The sequence below is a fragment of the Haemaphysalis longicornis genome, unplaced genomic scaffold (genome assembly GCF_048455015.1).
Source record: "Haemaphysalis longicornis isolate Haplotype H1 unplaced genomic scaffold, Haemaphysalis longicornis Haplotype H1 scaffold_1, whole genome shotgun sequence".
Lineage (NCBI taxonomy): Eukaryota > Metazoa > Arthropoda > Arachnida > Ixodida > Ixodidae > Haemaphysalis > Haemaphysalis longicornis.
This window is the reverse complement of record NW_027526203.1, coordinates 200898170-200913683: the sequence shown is the minus strand read 5'-3', so window position 1 is coordinate 200913683 and position 15514 is coordinate 200898170. Positions and strand designations below refer to the sequence as shown.

The 15514-nt window shown below is 45.7% G+C and overlaps 1 pseudogene; it reads right to left on the bottom strand.

Annotated features, from left to right (window-relative positions):
* Window positions 1-2704: 2704 nt before the first annotated feature.
* On the bottom strand, window positions 2705-15308 carry LOC144156397 (SWI/SNF-related matrix-associated actin-dependent regulator of chromatin subfamily A member 5 pseudogene; annotated as a pseudogene).
* Window positions 15309-15514: the final 206 nt, after the last annotated feature.

The window sequence follows — 15514 nt, the reverse complement described above, 5'->3', positions numbered from 1 at the left end:
AACGCAGGCGATGAGGCGCGCCGTAGTGGAGGGTCCGGATTAATTTTGACCACCTGGGGATCTTTAACGCGCGCCGAAATCTCGTACATACGGGTGTTTTTGCTTTTCGCCTCCATCAGAACAGTGGCCGCCGCGGCCGGGAATCGAACCCACGTCCTCGTGCTCAGCTGCACAACTCCTTAGCCACTGAGCCACCGCGGCGGGTTCAACCAGGTAATCAAAAAGTGTTCAGAGTATAACGCACCGCTGTATATGGCATTCACAGATTATCAAAAGGAATTTGCCTCAGTGCCCACTTCAGTAGTAATAAAAGCATTACGTGATCACGGTGTCGAAGAGGCATAGATTGCGCTATTGAAAGATATATGCGACGGATGTACGGGAACTATACGGCTCCATCACAGAGCTTGTAAATCTCCTATACAAAAGGGGGTCCTGCAAGGGGACACAATATCGCAGCAATTATTTGCAGCCTGTCTGGAGGGTGTGTTGAGAAAGCTTAGGGAGAGGAAAACCAGAGTGTGCGTGAATGGGAAATTTCTCAGTCACCTTAGGTTTGCAGAAGACATTGTCTTGTTCAGTCAAAGCAGCCAGGATTTGCAGCTCATGCTTTACCAATTGTGCCTTAAAAATAAACACGAAAATATCCAAGGTAATGTCGAATCAGCACGCCGAGGTACATCACTTCCAGGTAGGCAATGAAGTCTTGGAAACAGACACCGAATACGTATATCTTGGGCGTCATAGTTGCTGGTCCAAACCATCAACGGGAAATTAACCGCAGAATAAGCGGGGGGTGGGCTGCGCTTGGTAAGGTCTCAGATATCCTGGCTGGTAAGCTTCCTCTGTCACTCCAAAGGGTTGTATTTAATGAATCCGTTCTTCCAGTAATGACTTAAGAAGCAGAAACTTGGGGTCTCACCAAACGACTTGAAAGGGAGCTTAGATCGGCACAACGGGACATGGAACGCGGAATGCTAGGGGTCACGCCGATGGACAGGAAAACAGCCGCATGGATTAGGGAACAGACTAAGGTGGACGACATTCTAACTGAAATTAAGCGAAGGAAACGGGTATGGCCTGGTCAGGTAATGCGAATGACAGACAACAGGTGGACCATCCGTTTGGCAGAGTCGCTGCCAGTAGACCGCAAGCGCAATAGGGGTCGGCCGAGAACTCGTTGGCGAAATGAGCTGCGAAAATTTGGGACGAAAACAATTGATTCTGCCAGCACTCGATAGGCGTGGCTGGAAATCTTTGGGAGAGGCCTTCCTTCTGCAGTGGACACAAACAGGCTTGTGATGACGATGATCATGGCAACTTGCCCTGCGTCCTTTAAAAGGCACTGACGTCGCTTCCATGACGTAACCGGATGTCCCCGGAGCAGCCAGCAACAATTGCAATCGCTACGTGTTTCCCATTGTTGACGAGTGCTTTAACATCCACAATGTGGGCGGGAGACGTGTCTTGTGCTTCCTCTTTATTTTAACCATCCATGGGGCGTATGCTGTATGCGTGATTTCAAACGTGCATGGTGCGAGCTCTCGCTTTCGGCGCTCGTGCTACAAGCGTTTTCTTTTCACGGACGCGAAAAACTCTGGAACCTGAGGCATATGCAGCTTTGCTGGAAAAGGGCTTCTACAACTGGTTACGAAGCTCACATTGAAAGCAAACGTGCGAGGTCCATTATTTGGTTCGGCCTGAGCTTTCTGAGGTACCGCTCGCTCTCCGGAATCACTCTGCCAACTCCCCTTTCTAAACTATTGAAAAAAATAAAAACATAACAAAAAATTGTGTTACTACTTATGCTTACTTTTATATGTCCTTCCTATTTGCTAACATCCATTGCTGATTTTCGAATTTTCGCCTGCGAAGCGGCCGTATTATTTCAACTTCTACTTGAGGGGAAATTTTGGTTTGGGGTAGGTGACGCCTGTTGAGGTAGCATCTAATTTGTCTGGCTACTGCGAAGAAGCGGAAAAGAGCTCTGAACTGAAATTGAAAGCTCCCTGCAGACTAATACAACCAAAACTCAATGTTACGGACAATAATATATCTTTTCTGAATAAATTTCTCACGAAAAACAGCGTTATGAACTCTACCGCCCTTGGCGAAAAGAAGCCGTACTTTTTCAGAATTTTGAATGCATTTAATACATATATTTACTTTGTATTTATTTTGCGTTATTTTCGCCCCATTCCATATGCATTTTAAATACCTTTCAAATGTATTCCAGCTGTAGCAACGAATACATATGGAGTGCGTCGAAAAATTATATTTAATGCATTTTAAATTCATTGAAAATGCACAGAAAATACCATATTAAATGGGTACAAAAAGCGCCAGTAATGCATTTTAAATGCACAGAAAATAGTGCTCGAAATACATTCAAAATATGTTACTAGTGCATACTAAGTACAACCCTAAATACACTGAGAGATGCCATTGCGATGTGTCTTTGGGGGATTTGTTAACTTTCAAGCTACAAAATTTCCTTTCGGGGTTTTGAAAACTGTAAGAGGCTCTAGCCTAAAAATATGCTCGATTGTGTAAAGCTAAACCGGCTCTGCTCTGAATGTGGCCAGCAAACGACTGCAAAAAACAGCACTCATTCACACAGATTGGCATTTTGAAATTTGTTTATTGTACATTTCAGCCGAGTGGTCCATTTCTCCACTGCAAAGCAGCGTGGAATGAATGCCTTTCAGCCACCTCTGTACCCAGTGCAGATGCAGCGTAGTGCGTCAGAGTCCTCGTACTTCGGATTCTCCCAGGCGGGGAATTTCGCCAGCACCTCCCATGAAAAGAAAAGAAAACAGGAAAAAATATTAGTGAAACACTGCTTTGTTAAATCCAAATGCATGATAAATCAGTCATGCCTTTTCCCTAGCCGCGCCAACGTTCTTCAAGAGCAAGAATTTCTTACATTCCCATTTAAAGAAAAACGCAGAAAAAAACCTGTCATGTCAACAATGCCCATTTGAAAGACGTAAGATATGTGTTAAGCATATATTTTATATGGGCTCCGTGAACTGGTGTTTCGAGCGCGACCGCAGCGCCGCCAAACAGCGGTGCCGTCAAAAATTGGTCAGCCCGAAGGAGCCGTGGTAAAGGGCCGAGAATCCGCAGTCGGTGCGAAAAAGTCGAGTTATAGTAATGCGTAATTCTGTGTACTGCTGGGTCTATGGCTCTCGCAACATTCTTTTAAAACGCCGCGAGGAGGCTGCCGAAAAAATTATTTTTTTGGCTTCTTTTGAAATGAAGCGGAAAGACAACGATGAAACCGCGCAGTCCGACGTGCAGTGTAAACAACGCCGATAGACCCTGGCCCTAAACATTTGGTTTGCTGGTTTGTGCGAACGTGGTTTATACTCAGGGATCTTGTTTTTGTGCACGTCCACTATAATCTTCGGTGGGGACCTGTGACAGCCGGTGCCCGGCGAAACGCGCATATCAAATCAAATCAATTTTATTTCCATATGCAAAGCGACCTTCGACGGGAATAAAAACAACCCGCCAGCATACACCCCAGCAATCTTACTTGCGTGCTACGGAATATGAGGTGAAGTAAAGGTTGACACGAAGCTGCAGGGATTTCACAGGAAACTGCCACAGTCTAAACAAATGGGTCATAAGTGTGCGCATCACCTTGGAGCAGTGATGGTGTCTGGCTTTTTTTGTTGTTGTTTCTGAGCATATGCCTACCCCAGCCGTTTATTATCACGTTTCGCTTATGTTTTAGTAATCTATATATTTGTTTCTTCTTCTGTATTACGGTGCTCATCGCTGATATATGTTCAGACTACCGACGCAAAAGCCATATCGTGATCTTTGAACTTAAAAAAACGGCGTGTCATGCAGTTCAGTTGGCTGAGACGTGAAATGACGTATATCTTTAAAGTTGTTACGAAAGTTCGGCAACAGTCTGAACGCGGCCTTACCCATTCGTACGCGTACCCGCGGAGCCCCTGCCCCTGCGGCCGCGGCGGCTGCTTCGACGCACATATCGCGGCTAAACTCCATACGACTTGTTTTTCGTTGACTCAGACGGAGGAAAAACCGGCACTAATGCCGGCGATGAAAGTGGGAAATAGCTGCCCAGCATTCACAGTCATGAGTTGACGAACATAGCAACTGCATCAGCATGTTTACACGAGCCGTGGCACCCGACCTTGCACGTGCGGCTTGCCCGACTGTTTCGCTTGGATTCGCTGAAAACTTAATAAAATGCAGTGATGCGTGAACCGCGTGTTTACAAGAGAACTCAAAACCGTTAATGTACCCGCTGTTAAATAAAAGTCGCAGTCCACACCTGTTCTGTGCCCACGCCATTGCTGGAAGCATCGGGCGGCTCCGTTGCGCACGCTATAGCTGCTCCCGGGCGCAGAAAACATCGTTTGCGGCGTGTAGCTGGCGACCACGTTTTGCGGTTTTTATGTGTAAAGCCTTCAATATTTCCTCTCTCTATAAAACCGTTAAAACTAGCGCGCTGGTTCAAGCAATCACTCATCGCCCTGTAGTTTGGGCAGTGCGGGTACAGCGCGCTGGCGATTTCAACATCCCATTAATGCCACGGTGGCCTGAGGTGGCGCTAGTTGCTCAGGCACCGGTGTCGCCCCCATATCAGAGCAGGGAGCCTACTGCCACGTGGCATTGCATGTTCAAGACCTTTATAAACAAAGGCTGGCGGAAAGTGGGGGAGTATGTTTGGAGATTATCTAGGGATGAAAATTAGCGGAAATTAGGAAGCAAGGATGCAGCTTAGATAAGAACGTTATCAAACATGCAACAGAGTTATTTGCGTCATGCTACATCTCTTTTTTAGGTGCTCGAGTTAAGTTCAAGTGGTGGTCATTCTAATTTTTCAAATACATGGGCAGCTTTCCCGCTCATGGCAGTCCTTTCAACAGTGATTACTCTGTAGTTATTCAGCGAAATGTAAATTTTTTTTTTGCGCAGCTAATACTCGGTGTGAAAACTTTCTTTGTGCACAGTTTCAAGTCTTGCACGTTGCGTGACTAGGTTCCGGAGCCATGGAAACTATCCCATAGAAATTCATGGGGAGCAAGATTTGACAGCGAATTACACACAAAATATTCGTACTCCTGGAAAATACTTCTAGAGTTTTCATCTTCACGTTGACTTCTTTCTGTGTGCCAAATATCACTTTCCTGAAGTGGTTTTGCTCGGTTCCTGAGAGGTCGGAATTTTGAGTGAGAAAGCTGAGTATGAATTTGGACATACCTGGTCTGTGAAGGCACAGGAAGCTAATAAAATAAAATGCGCAGTAATAATGATGGCTATAATTATTGTTATGTGTTTCGTATTTCGGCGTCACCTTCTTCAAAGATTGCGTTCTAAAAAATAGTTCGCAGCAAAACAGTTTAAAAATGCAGGTGCAGGAAGGTAGTACAAGGCTTACATAAAAGTCATGAGATTGGCGTGTGACCTAAGCAATAACCTAAACAATCACCTAAGCAATGCCAGGAACGAAACAGTAAGTTTATTTCGAAAAATAAAACTAAATGTTGACAAGCCGTTCTTAAAATTACAAGCTTTTATATGGTAGGCACAGAAAAGATATGGTAGGCAAAGAAAGCAGCACGTCGGTCATGCTTTTGCCGCCTCCCCACCTGATTTTTAGGATAACAGCTCCCCTAAAACATTCCGCAACTAGTACCCACCCCTCTTGGCCCCGAAATGTCCTTACTGTTTTTTTTAAAGCTACGGCAAATCTACATCGCCTTCTCTGGCACTGCCCAAACGTTTTTCGAAAGCGGTCTGTTTCACCCCACTCTCCCGATTCGACTATCCCTATAAATCTGCATATTTTAGATATAAACACACTCACCCTTATCACTAATTTTTCGATCCAAACAGGTCTAGCACGAGCGGTGCAGCCTCGATATTTACTCCTGTACCAGATCGCCGTCAACATCGCCTCCTTCGTCTGGATAACATCTTGAAAGCCCCTGCGACAACATCCTCCGCGTTCAAAGGCGACCACTGGCTGCAACATCCTATACCACCAACCTCTTGCGTCACCGCGGCCTAGAACTATACTAGCCAATAAATGTTACTACAGCAGCGAGCTGCAAGTCGAAAGATAGCACCCAGCCATACAAGGTTAACGGTTCATACAAGGGCAACATTTCAAATCGATCTTTGACGCCGCCAGCTGTTCACCAGGCAGCTTCTTTCCGTGAATGGGTACAACCGGTGTGCCTCAAGGGAGCGTATTGGGACCACTGCTCTTTAATGCCTATATTAATGATATTGTTCAGGTAGATACAACAGCTAAATTTATCATATATGCTGATGACAGCACCATATTACTTTCTGACAAAGACGAAAATAACTTAATTGCTAAATGTAATGACGTGCTAGAGAAGCTCCAATTATGGTCACGATTAAATAGAATAAAAGTTAATACAGCAAAAACAAAGGCAATTATTTTCAGAGCAAGAAATAAACCAATTAAGTTTCAACACTCGCTTGTATATGCAGGTAGCAAAATTGACTTAGTGTCTCAGCATAAAATTCTTGGCGTCATTTTTTCTGCTCACCTTAGTTGGGATGCTCATGTAGACAGCATATGTAAAAAACTTTCTACCGCGACTGGAGCGCTGTCTCGCTGTCGTGCGCTGCTCCCAAGAAGGGTGAAACTTGACATATACTACGCGCTTTTTGCATCGCATATCAACTATTGTAGTTTAATTTGGCTACCACAACGAAAACAAACATCATGAAAGTATTGCTGTTACAAAAAAAGATCATCCGTTTGATCGCCAACGTGCCTTATCTGTACACAACGGAAAACTTATTTCCCATGTACAACATTGTGAAAGTGGACCACATGTATGAATATCGAATTTTGCGCTCCTTTTCCTTTTCTTCCCCCCAATACAGAGACTATATTACTCGCCTGGCTTCTTTGCGACAAAGTGAAAACTTGGCTAGCACCCGCAGTTCTGATGCTTGGTTCATCCCGCATTTCCGAACCAATTATAAATTACAATCGCTACAACACAATCTCCCCTCCCTTCTAAACAGATATAAGCACACGGCAAACTTTAATTTTCGGGAATTGCGAAAATATTTTGTGACCTTGTAGACATGTTTGTAATTATCATGACAGTTGCAGACTTTCTTTTCGCTTTTTCCTCTCTGCAAGTTGTAAATGTTTGTGCTGCCTGGTTTTTATTTTGCCTGTAATGTTCTGCTGTTTGGGATTGATTTTGTATAATTTCCATTCGAAAGCAAAACCAGCCCAACAATGTATGTAATCTGCCATTTAAGTGAAAGATGGTTTAATCAGATTTACGGTCGTGTTGTTTTGCAAATTCCGTATATTGGATTATGTATATCATGTTTTCTTATGTTGTCTTTATGTTCTCTTATGTTGTCTTTATGGTCGTTACTGCCATGTAACGGTTTGCTGGGCCTCGTCAAGCTGCTATTGCAGCTTTTAGCTCAGCAACTGCACACACACAAATGTATGGTAAACTTCATGTTGAAATAAATCTTGAAATCTTGAAATCTTCAAAGTCTTGGTCAGAAGTAAACCTCTCTATGCTGACAAAATCAGCAACACTTTCTGTACCGCATGTTTGAAATATATTAGGTGGTGCTGTAATGCAGAAGGCTCTTGGTGCTGAACCATTTTAGCTTGCAAGCCATGACTCCAGCGTACCACCCCTCACTTCTGTAAGAACGGCTACAATAGCCAGTCAGAAGATGACAGTGCATCTGGGGACAAGCTGGAACTTGGCACTGACTCAACGGCAGCGATTCGAGATTTGTGTCGCGTTGGGCGTTGTAAAAGCCTGGCCGCACGCATTCACGAGATTATGGACACTTATCCATGCCCTGTCCGCGTTTCATGGATTCGCTGTGGCAGATCGCGCCTGCCACCGAAGAGACCTCCCACAGCTACTACCACTACTTCGACTATCTACCCTAGAAGAACTGTTGGTGGAAAAAGAAAACCTCCGCCGCTCCACGCGTGCTTTACTTCCACCGCGTGGAACTGACCTCCCCAGTGGGCTCGCTCGCTGGGAGGAGGTCTTGCTTCGGAGGCTTCGAGTTGGGGTGGTGTTATCCCCAGCAGTTACTCACGCTTGGCCTGCCCGATATCACGGCCCGTTTGCGGACACCTGCCCCTTCTGTGTGACTCCTGCGGCAGAAGCTGACGTTGAACACCTGTTGTGGACTTGTTCAGGTCTTAGAAACGCCAGAATCCAACACCTCCGACGCATAGGGCTCCATCCTGGGAGACCCCCCGATCTTAAGCGTTGGATATGGGGACCCCAGTACCGGTCTCTTCTTGGCTTTCTGCGTGCAACTGGTGCAATGTTGTACCTACAAACCCCCCTGTTATGCCGTAGGGCAATCTATCGCATTAAAAAAAGTACGTTCTGACGGTTAAGGTCAGCAAACGTTCGCCACCAAGCTTTGTTTTCAACTCCAAGCTTATTTCTTGGCATCGCGTGCTTGTCCAAAATTTTGTGCTGACCGCAAATGGAAAGTAGGTAATTCAGAAGGATCTTCGATCACCTGGGGCCGATTTGTTGTCTACAGTGAGGTCAAACCGCCAAATTGCTTCAAGGGGACCATCCGGAATCGCGCAGTCTGAAATGTGGAATCGGCTTCTCCGCATTGCGGGGGTACCACTAGTGCTCACATTATTTTAGAGCGAAAGCTCTACTACACTACATCTTTCAATGTCGTTCATCGCGCCGCAATGACCTTCAGCCGCCTGCGTACGAGCTGCACCTTTCTTTCTTATCGCTTCGCTACCTGAGAGCTTCGATGATGCGGTACCACATGACTCGGCGAGGGTGAAAGGATTGCTTTTGATTTTGCGAGTTTTTTTTTGTTCGAAAGAATTATAGGAGGTGTGAAGGCATAAACATGCCATTTTTATGCCGGCCATCTTGTTTTAGCAGGAATGCTAAAACGTACAGAGTTACTACTGCTGAAAGATGAACCTTTAGAAATTAAATCTTTCGTTTAAAAAATTAAAGGAAACATTCCTTCAACAACGTTAGCCCCTACAGGCACTCATTGTTTCAAATGGGGGGGGGGGGTGATGAGTGTTGGATGGAGGGGGACGGTACCAGGAGCCCGCGGTTCATTGGATGGGAATGTCGTGTGTATTCCGCGCACATAAAGATAATTTATTAAAAAATAGTTACAGCTAGGACCCGCTGTAGTTAGCTTCTACACGGGTCGACAGGGTACAGGATTTACGCAATGTGCCACAGAGGAAAAGAAGTGAACATCACACAAGTTCACAAAACAACTAGTACACCGCACCGAAAGTTCTTTACAATAATGTCCGTGGCACGAGGCTCAGACACCATAGTTCACGCGTGGGAGTGAACCTAAAAACCACAACAGTTCACACACATCAGTGCTATATCCGTACAGAGATGCATGCTCAGCCAGGCTGCCTAAACTGCTCCTTGGCCTCAAACATACAACTCCCTTCAGCACGCAAGTTTCACCTTATTAATAAGGCACGATACACCATTGCACCCGCGAATGGAGCGGTGGGCCCCACACGCCTGCTCCCGGCTGACTGCACCCCGGGCGCCGCCTTCCTTTGAAGGGCTCTTGGAGCGACACTTTAGCCCGGTCTTATTCGTGGCCAGGCACGTGCACATATACACTACCGCATTCCGGTGGCGCTTTGATGCGTACACGGCACGTGCACGCACTAGCGGTGCCTGGGAAAGTAAACAGTCAGTAAAAGTAAAACGCTGACAAAAACTTTTGGAGAGGGGAGAAGCATGCAGTGTATAAGTGCATTCTTTGCGCCTTAGCGTTTTTGCCAACGGAGATGAAACTGTTTGGCGGTAGAGCTATACAGCGTTGCTGTAAAAGTCTAGTGTCTTTGAAGCCCGAAGCGTTCTAGCGTGAGGCGTAAACGAGTGTCTTATGAAGCGTTCCAGCGCTAGGCGTAAATGAGTGTCCCGGTGTTTTAGTACTGTGACTGCATGAGACGACGGTTGCTAAGAGGACGTGAGACGCCAAAAGCCCGAGCCCCTAAGGGGCTTCGCCCCTAAAAATATACCCGGCGCGCATGCTCTCGTCGTGGGGCCTGCTTCGGGTCTGCGGTTGTAGGAAACCAGCGCAGTGCGCAATTTCGAAGCGAAAGCAATGCTAGCTACTTGTTACGACAAGGCATTCGCAAACCCACGAATCACTCAGAAAAAACACAGTCCACACGGCTGTTCTTGCCAACACTACGCCGCCAACCAGGTTTCGCGTCGGGAAACGCGCTGCCCGCGTGGCGGAGTGCAACCTCAAATATGGCGTCGTCGCCACCGCGCAGGTAGCGCCGGCGCGGTCCAAAGCCCAGTGCATACACCCAATATGTAATAACATCGAGGAGAAAATTTAAAAATTTCGCAGTGCTTTTGTTCATTTGAAATGTATTTTATCGGGCACTTCACATATGATTTATGTGAATAATAAGATTCAACTACTGAACGAGCGCCTGTAGTGTACTCCAAATATATTTTGACAAAGTGTTTTAATAGATTTAAACGTGTTTTAAATTAATATTTTTGTTGTATTTATAGCGTATTTATATCATGTTCGTACCACAAACATAATAGGCAGTTGAAATATATTTCGAATATATTCGGAGTATATTTATATACTTCAGCATATTTTGACGGTATTCTCAGGATGCTGCCCGAATTGTATTTAGTTAAGTGTATTTATATTAAATTTACAGTGCAATTACGCCGTGATCATTTTCCGGGAAAAAAATGCATTTTCAATATATTCTGAAGACCTTATGCGCACATTGGTGAGGTTCAGTGCATTTTTAACCTGTTTGGAGGGTATTAAAAATACTGTTATCCCCATTTTTTAAATATGTATTTCCAATATTTAATAAGAACTCAGAAAAAACATTTTTAATTCGCTTGAAATATATGTACAAAATACAAAGCATACTTGAAGTGCACTTCAAGTATACTCGTAAGTATTTCAAGCGTATAACTTTTCTCTAAGGGCAAGATTCAAGCTAATAATCTTTCCTTATTTCATAAGCACGGCAGATTTTTAAACGTCTAGGGCATTTTTTTGCCACAGTGCACTTTTGTGACCCTAGATGCCTCTTATTCAACAAAATTGGACTTATAACAGGGGTCGGTGCAGGGCAAAGATACAGAATATGACCGCACATGGGATATCCGCATTATGCCAATCTCTCATTCCGCAATTTCACAGCGCTGGCTGTCAAATTTTTCTGGTCTAATCATGTGCTTGTCTTGTGTGTGGCCTACTTTGGCCCTATATTCACAATGACCGGTCTCGCATGTGCATTGCGGGGTACCTAAGTCACAAGTATCCAAGAGTGAATTAAATTGGTCATTGATCGTATAAGTAACTTGCTCTGTCCAGTGGCTGTAATGGTGTTCTCTTTCTGCGTGCGCTGCCCCTTTTCACTGGTTCTGTACACTTTAGCCACCGTGAACTTGCAGGACCAGCTTTCCAGGTTATTCAACCAGCTTTATCGCCCACCTCAGCCTGCACTTTTAAAACGAACAACACGTACGTCCTTTATCAAAATTTTCTGGGTCAAGCAAAAACTGTATCTCGGACACACAAATTGAAAGCACAAGCCTAGTATGAAGGGGGAACCGAAACACTTTATGGCAGTAAGATAAAAAAATGCTTTTGCAACCTTTCTGGCATACAAAATTAAGCCTCACTCTTGAGGTAAGCTCGAATTTTGAATTTTTGTGACTTATTAGCTATTGCCACGGCCCAGAAACTTTTGGCAAATACTGTACATGCCCGCTCACTGGCGCTATATTCCATTGGTTGAGTGTCACAAAAGCGATAAACAAACCAGACAAATACGCCAGCGGAAAATTGGTGCTATGTTCTAGCCACCGTAAAGCGAATAAAACCTCCTTTTACAACCCGTTCGACACGGTGAATAGAAAGGCCACAACTTTGTGTATTTTCTCCGTCACAAATTTTTCCGTAAAAAGATGCAGAGGAGAATAAAAAGGTCAAATTTTGTTATGGTGCGCGCCGAAGCTACACATGGCCTGTGACTCTTGCCGTACTGGATGGCTATGAACTCATTCAGATGTGATGTTGAATTTTTTAACCTATGCCAAAATCTACACACAGGCGTTCCCGTTTTTGGTTTTCACCAGAGAAGCAGCTGTTCTGTAGCCGATGGAACACGCTTTCACGAAAGGGGGTCAATGGAGCTGGTCAACAAGTCGCTCATTGCTCAGTAGAGCAGTTAATTTTTAATTCAAGCCTTAAACTTAGTTCGTTCCCTGCGCCGTTTTATTGCCCAAAAATGTATGCGGCTCGGGTGCAAATTCGTTTGGTGTATTTGGTTATGGCCCTTTTATAGGTACAAGTTACCACAAAAAACAAATCGCTTCTTTTGTTTACGGTGACAACTTGGTACCGCGCATCTTCGCAAAGAGCTGAACCGGTTGAACAAGGCCTAAAATTTGTCCTTTGCAATCAATCCTAAACTTGGCACTATAATGCTAGAAACACCGTATGAGTGATTACAGAATCAATGGTCCTAACCGGAGTCTGTTTCCGCCAATTAGTAGCGAAGTCCGAAGTTTACGCTTGTGCGCTGCTAGTTCAGTAAGCTGGAAAAAGACACCGAGCAGTAATACATCAATGCAATAAGAATATCCAAATAGTAACGTTGCCGTAATGTCTCGTTTTTTGCTCCCTACATCTTTAATAACTCTTTAAGCCGTGTGCCGCGCCGGAGGTGTTCCTTTGTTGACGCCAGGAGACTGACATAATCCAGCTCTAGCCAGGAATAGGCAGAAATAGTCAGAAATAGAGCGAAGGCTACAACGCCTGCCTTCATCCAACTTGGATTTCTTTACCAATTCGTCCGCGAATTTGAGAACACTCTCAGCCTGCATAGGGCTACTTATGACTTCAGCGAAGTAAGTGAACTGCTTCTAGGGCATCCGTGCGAGTCACGATGCGCGCTCCAGGCTGTTAAGCGATTCTGGTTGCAGTCAGAACCTCCTTAATCGCCACGAGTTCTTCCCTAAACGATGGTGAAGTTTCCGCGATCTTATTCGGCCTTGTACGCTTTGCACGCCCTACCCTTGATGTTCGAACCTCCCACTCAAGGGCACTTTATTTTATTTTATTTTATTTGCGCCATCGGCCATTTTTCGGACCACCGGTCAGTCGCACTAACGACGGACTACAGATTTCCAGATAATAAAGCACTCAACATTTTTCGAATTAAAATTTGTAGCCATTAGTGAGAACTCAGGAGAGTTTGACGACATGTAACTGTCGTACAGGTAAGCCGAAACACAGGAATACTGTGTAAGGCGTAAAATTCTACGGAAGCGCTAGAGTGCAGGGCTCACATTGAATCCTTCAAGTGGTAGCATTCAACCTTGTTTTCATGTTTAACCTATAGCACCATCGGCGCATGTCTTTTGTGGCGCTGTACGTAGGCCATGACATGACGATGACAATATATGTGGTATCGATCATTATCTTCGCAGTTGTTGGTGTTGTTCTTGTCTCTCTGAAGCAGATAGGAGCCGGATGAACATTGAATGCATGCCACGAGAACGCATCGATCCCATTCCATCCATGAGTGGATAGGGATTGACACCTTCTGGTGGCAGTCAATGGTTCATCCGGCAGAGTGTGTGCGTACGAAGTTCTCGTTGCCACTTTCGGGTATGATTGGGGATACCTATAGGGTGAGGATTAGGATTCCATACTTTGTCTGTGCACGCAACATACATCCCCACAACTCGTGGAATGGTTTTGTCCTCCGAAATATTTGGAAGTAGAGTGTTTGAAATATACAGCTTATATACAGCTTCGCTGGCCATCGAACTCCGCGCCGGCCCAAAATCTGCTTTTGGTGAGTCTTGTTTTGGGCGTCTACCAGGTAGCCTTGCTGGAAAACTATGGTGTCGAGGCTCAGCTTGGCCTCGGTCCGCTGACTGATATGATCCTCGGCAGTGTTCTCGGTGATCATGCCGAAAATGAGCATGGCATTCGTCTTGCAGGTCCACCTCGGGGTTCCAGTCCGAGTCCTACAAGATCACCCCGTCCGGCTTGGCCCGAATGATGCCGATGCCGTCTGCCCGGGACCTCCGCATGAACAGGAACTTATCGATGTTTGGCCGGTTCAACTCGTTATTGTAGTGTGCGCAACTTGTACGGCGTCTTGCCAACGAGGCGGCAGTACCCGCAGCGTCGCCACTCGCAATAGTCCGCCATAATGTACAGCACGACGCTGGTAGTTTACGAGATGAGAACACCGCAGCCCTGACCTTTCATCTTTTGCAGTAGCTTGTCCAGGGTCACCATCTTGCCACAGTTGTAGATTAAGCGCTGATCCCTGGTGTACGGGGCACTGAATCGGCGCCATTGAAGAGGTACGGGTGGTTGATTTGATTGATTATGAGGTTTACCGCGCCGACGCTACACAGGTGATGAGGCGAGCCATAGTGGAGGGCCCCGGTAATTTTGACCATCCGGAATCTTTAACGCGCGTCTAAATCTTTTCGCCTCCATCAGAAAAGCGGCCGCCATGGCCGGTAATCACAAGCTGCTGCAGCGTTTGCGCAGTGGCATGAGGAGGCTGTGGAGCCACATCTCCTCTACCTTGCCAGGGCCGCTGACGATATCAATGCCTTTGAGCAGGTACTACTCCTTCTGTACTATGGAGAGCAACATGAAGATTTTCCCGTCCTTCTTGTGCAGCAGCTTCTTCTCCACACCCAACTTCAGGGGACGCAGCACGAATGGCTGGAGCACGGCGTCCAGACGCTCCACCAGGTGCGTGTCACTGAGGCTCTTCTTGGTGTAGAACCACGAATCGATCTCTTCAGATGAGTTGACGACGTCAGGAAGGAGCAATTTGAGCAGAGGCCATAGCTCGTGCAAGTTATATATAAATGAATTGCCCGTCAATAGAAGGCTCGTGATTGTATAAACTCCCGCAGTACCTCGGAAAGCTTACACTTTTTGATCTTCATGCGTTGAGCATTGCAAATCACCAGGTAACTACTGTTGAAGTTCTTCAGGATGGCCTTATCTCCGATGACCATTTCCTAGGAGGCGACACAAACATCCCATCCTCCAGGCATGGGTCGTGCCAATTGAGGACAACCTTATCATTCAGATATCAAGGAGACATATACTGCGTGGAGATTGACACCCCCTTTGGAACTCGCTCATTCAGCTGGCCAAAGTTGATTTTTCACAATGATCATGTGTGGTCCATTGATGCTTCGGTAGGGCTTCATGTAATGGCGCGTACCCACGGCGGGGAGATTGGCCAGGGCTTGTGAATGGGCTATTTCGTTAAAAATGCGCTGGTTAGGATAGTAAATAAACGGCCGACAGAAAAAAATCCCATACACTCAGTATCGACTGGGGCAGGCGTAAAAGGAAAGCACATATCAGCAGAGGAACATTCCGTTGGTTGAGATGAATTCATGAAGGTGACAAA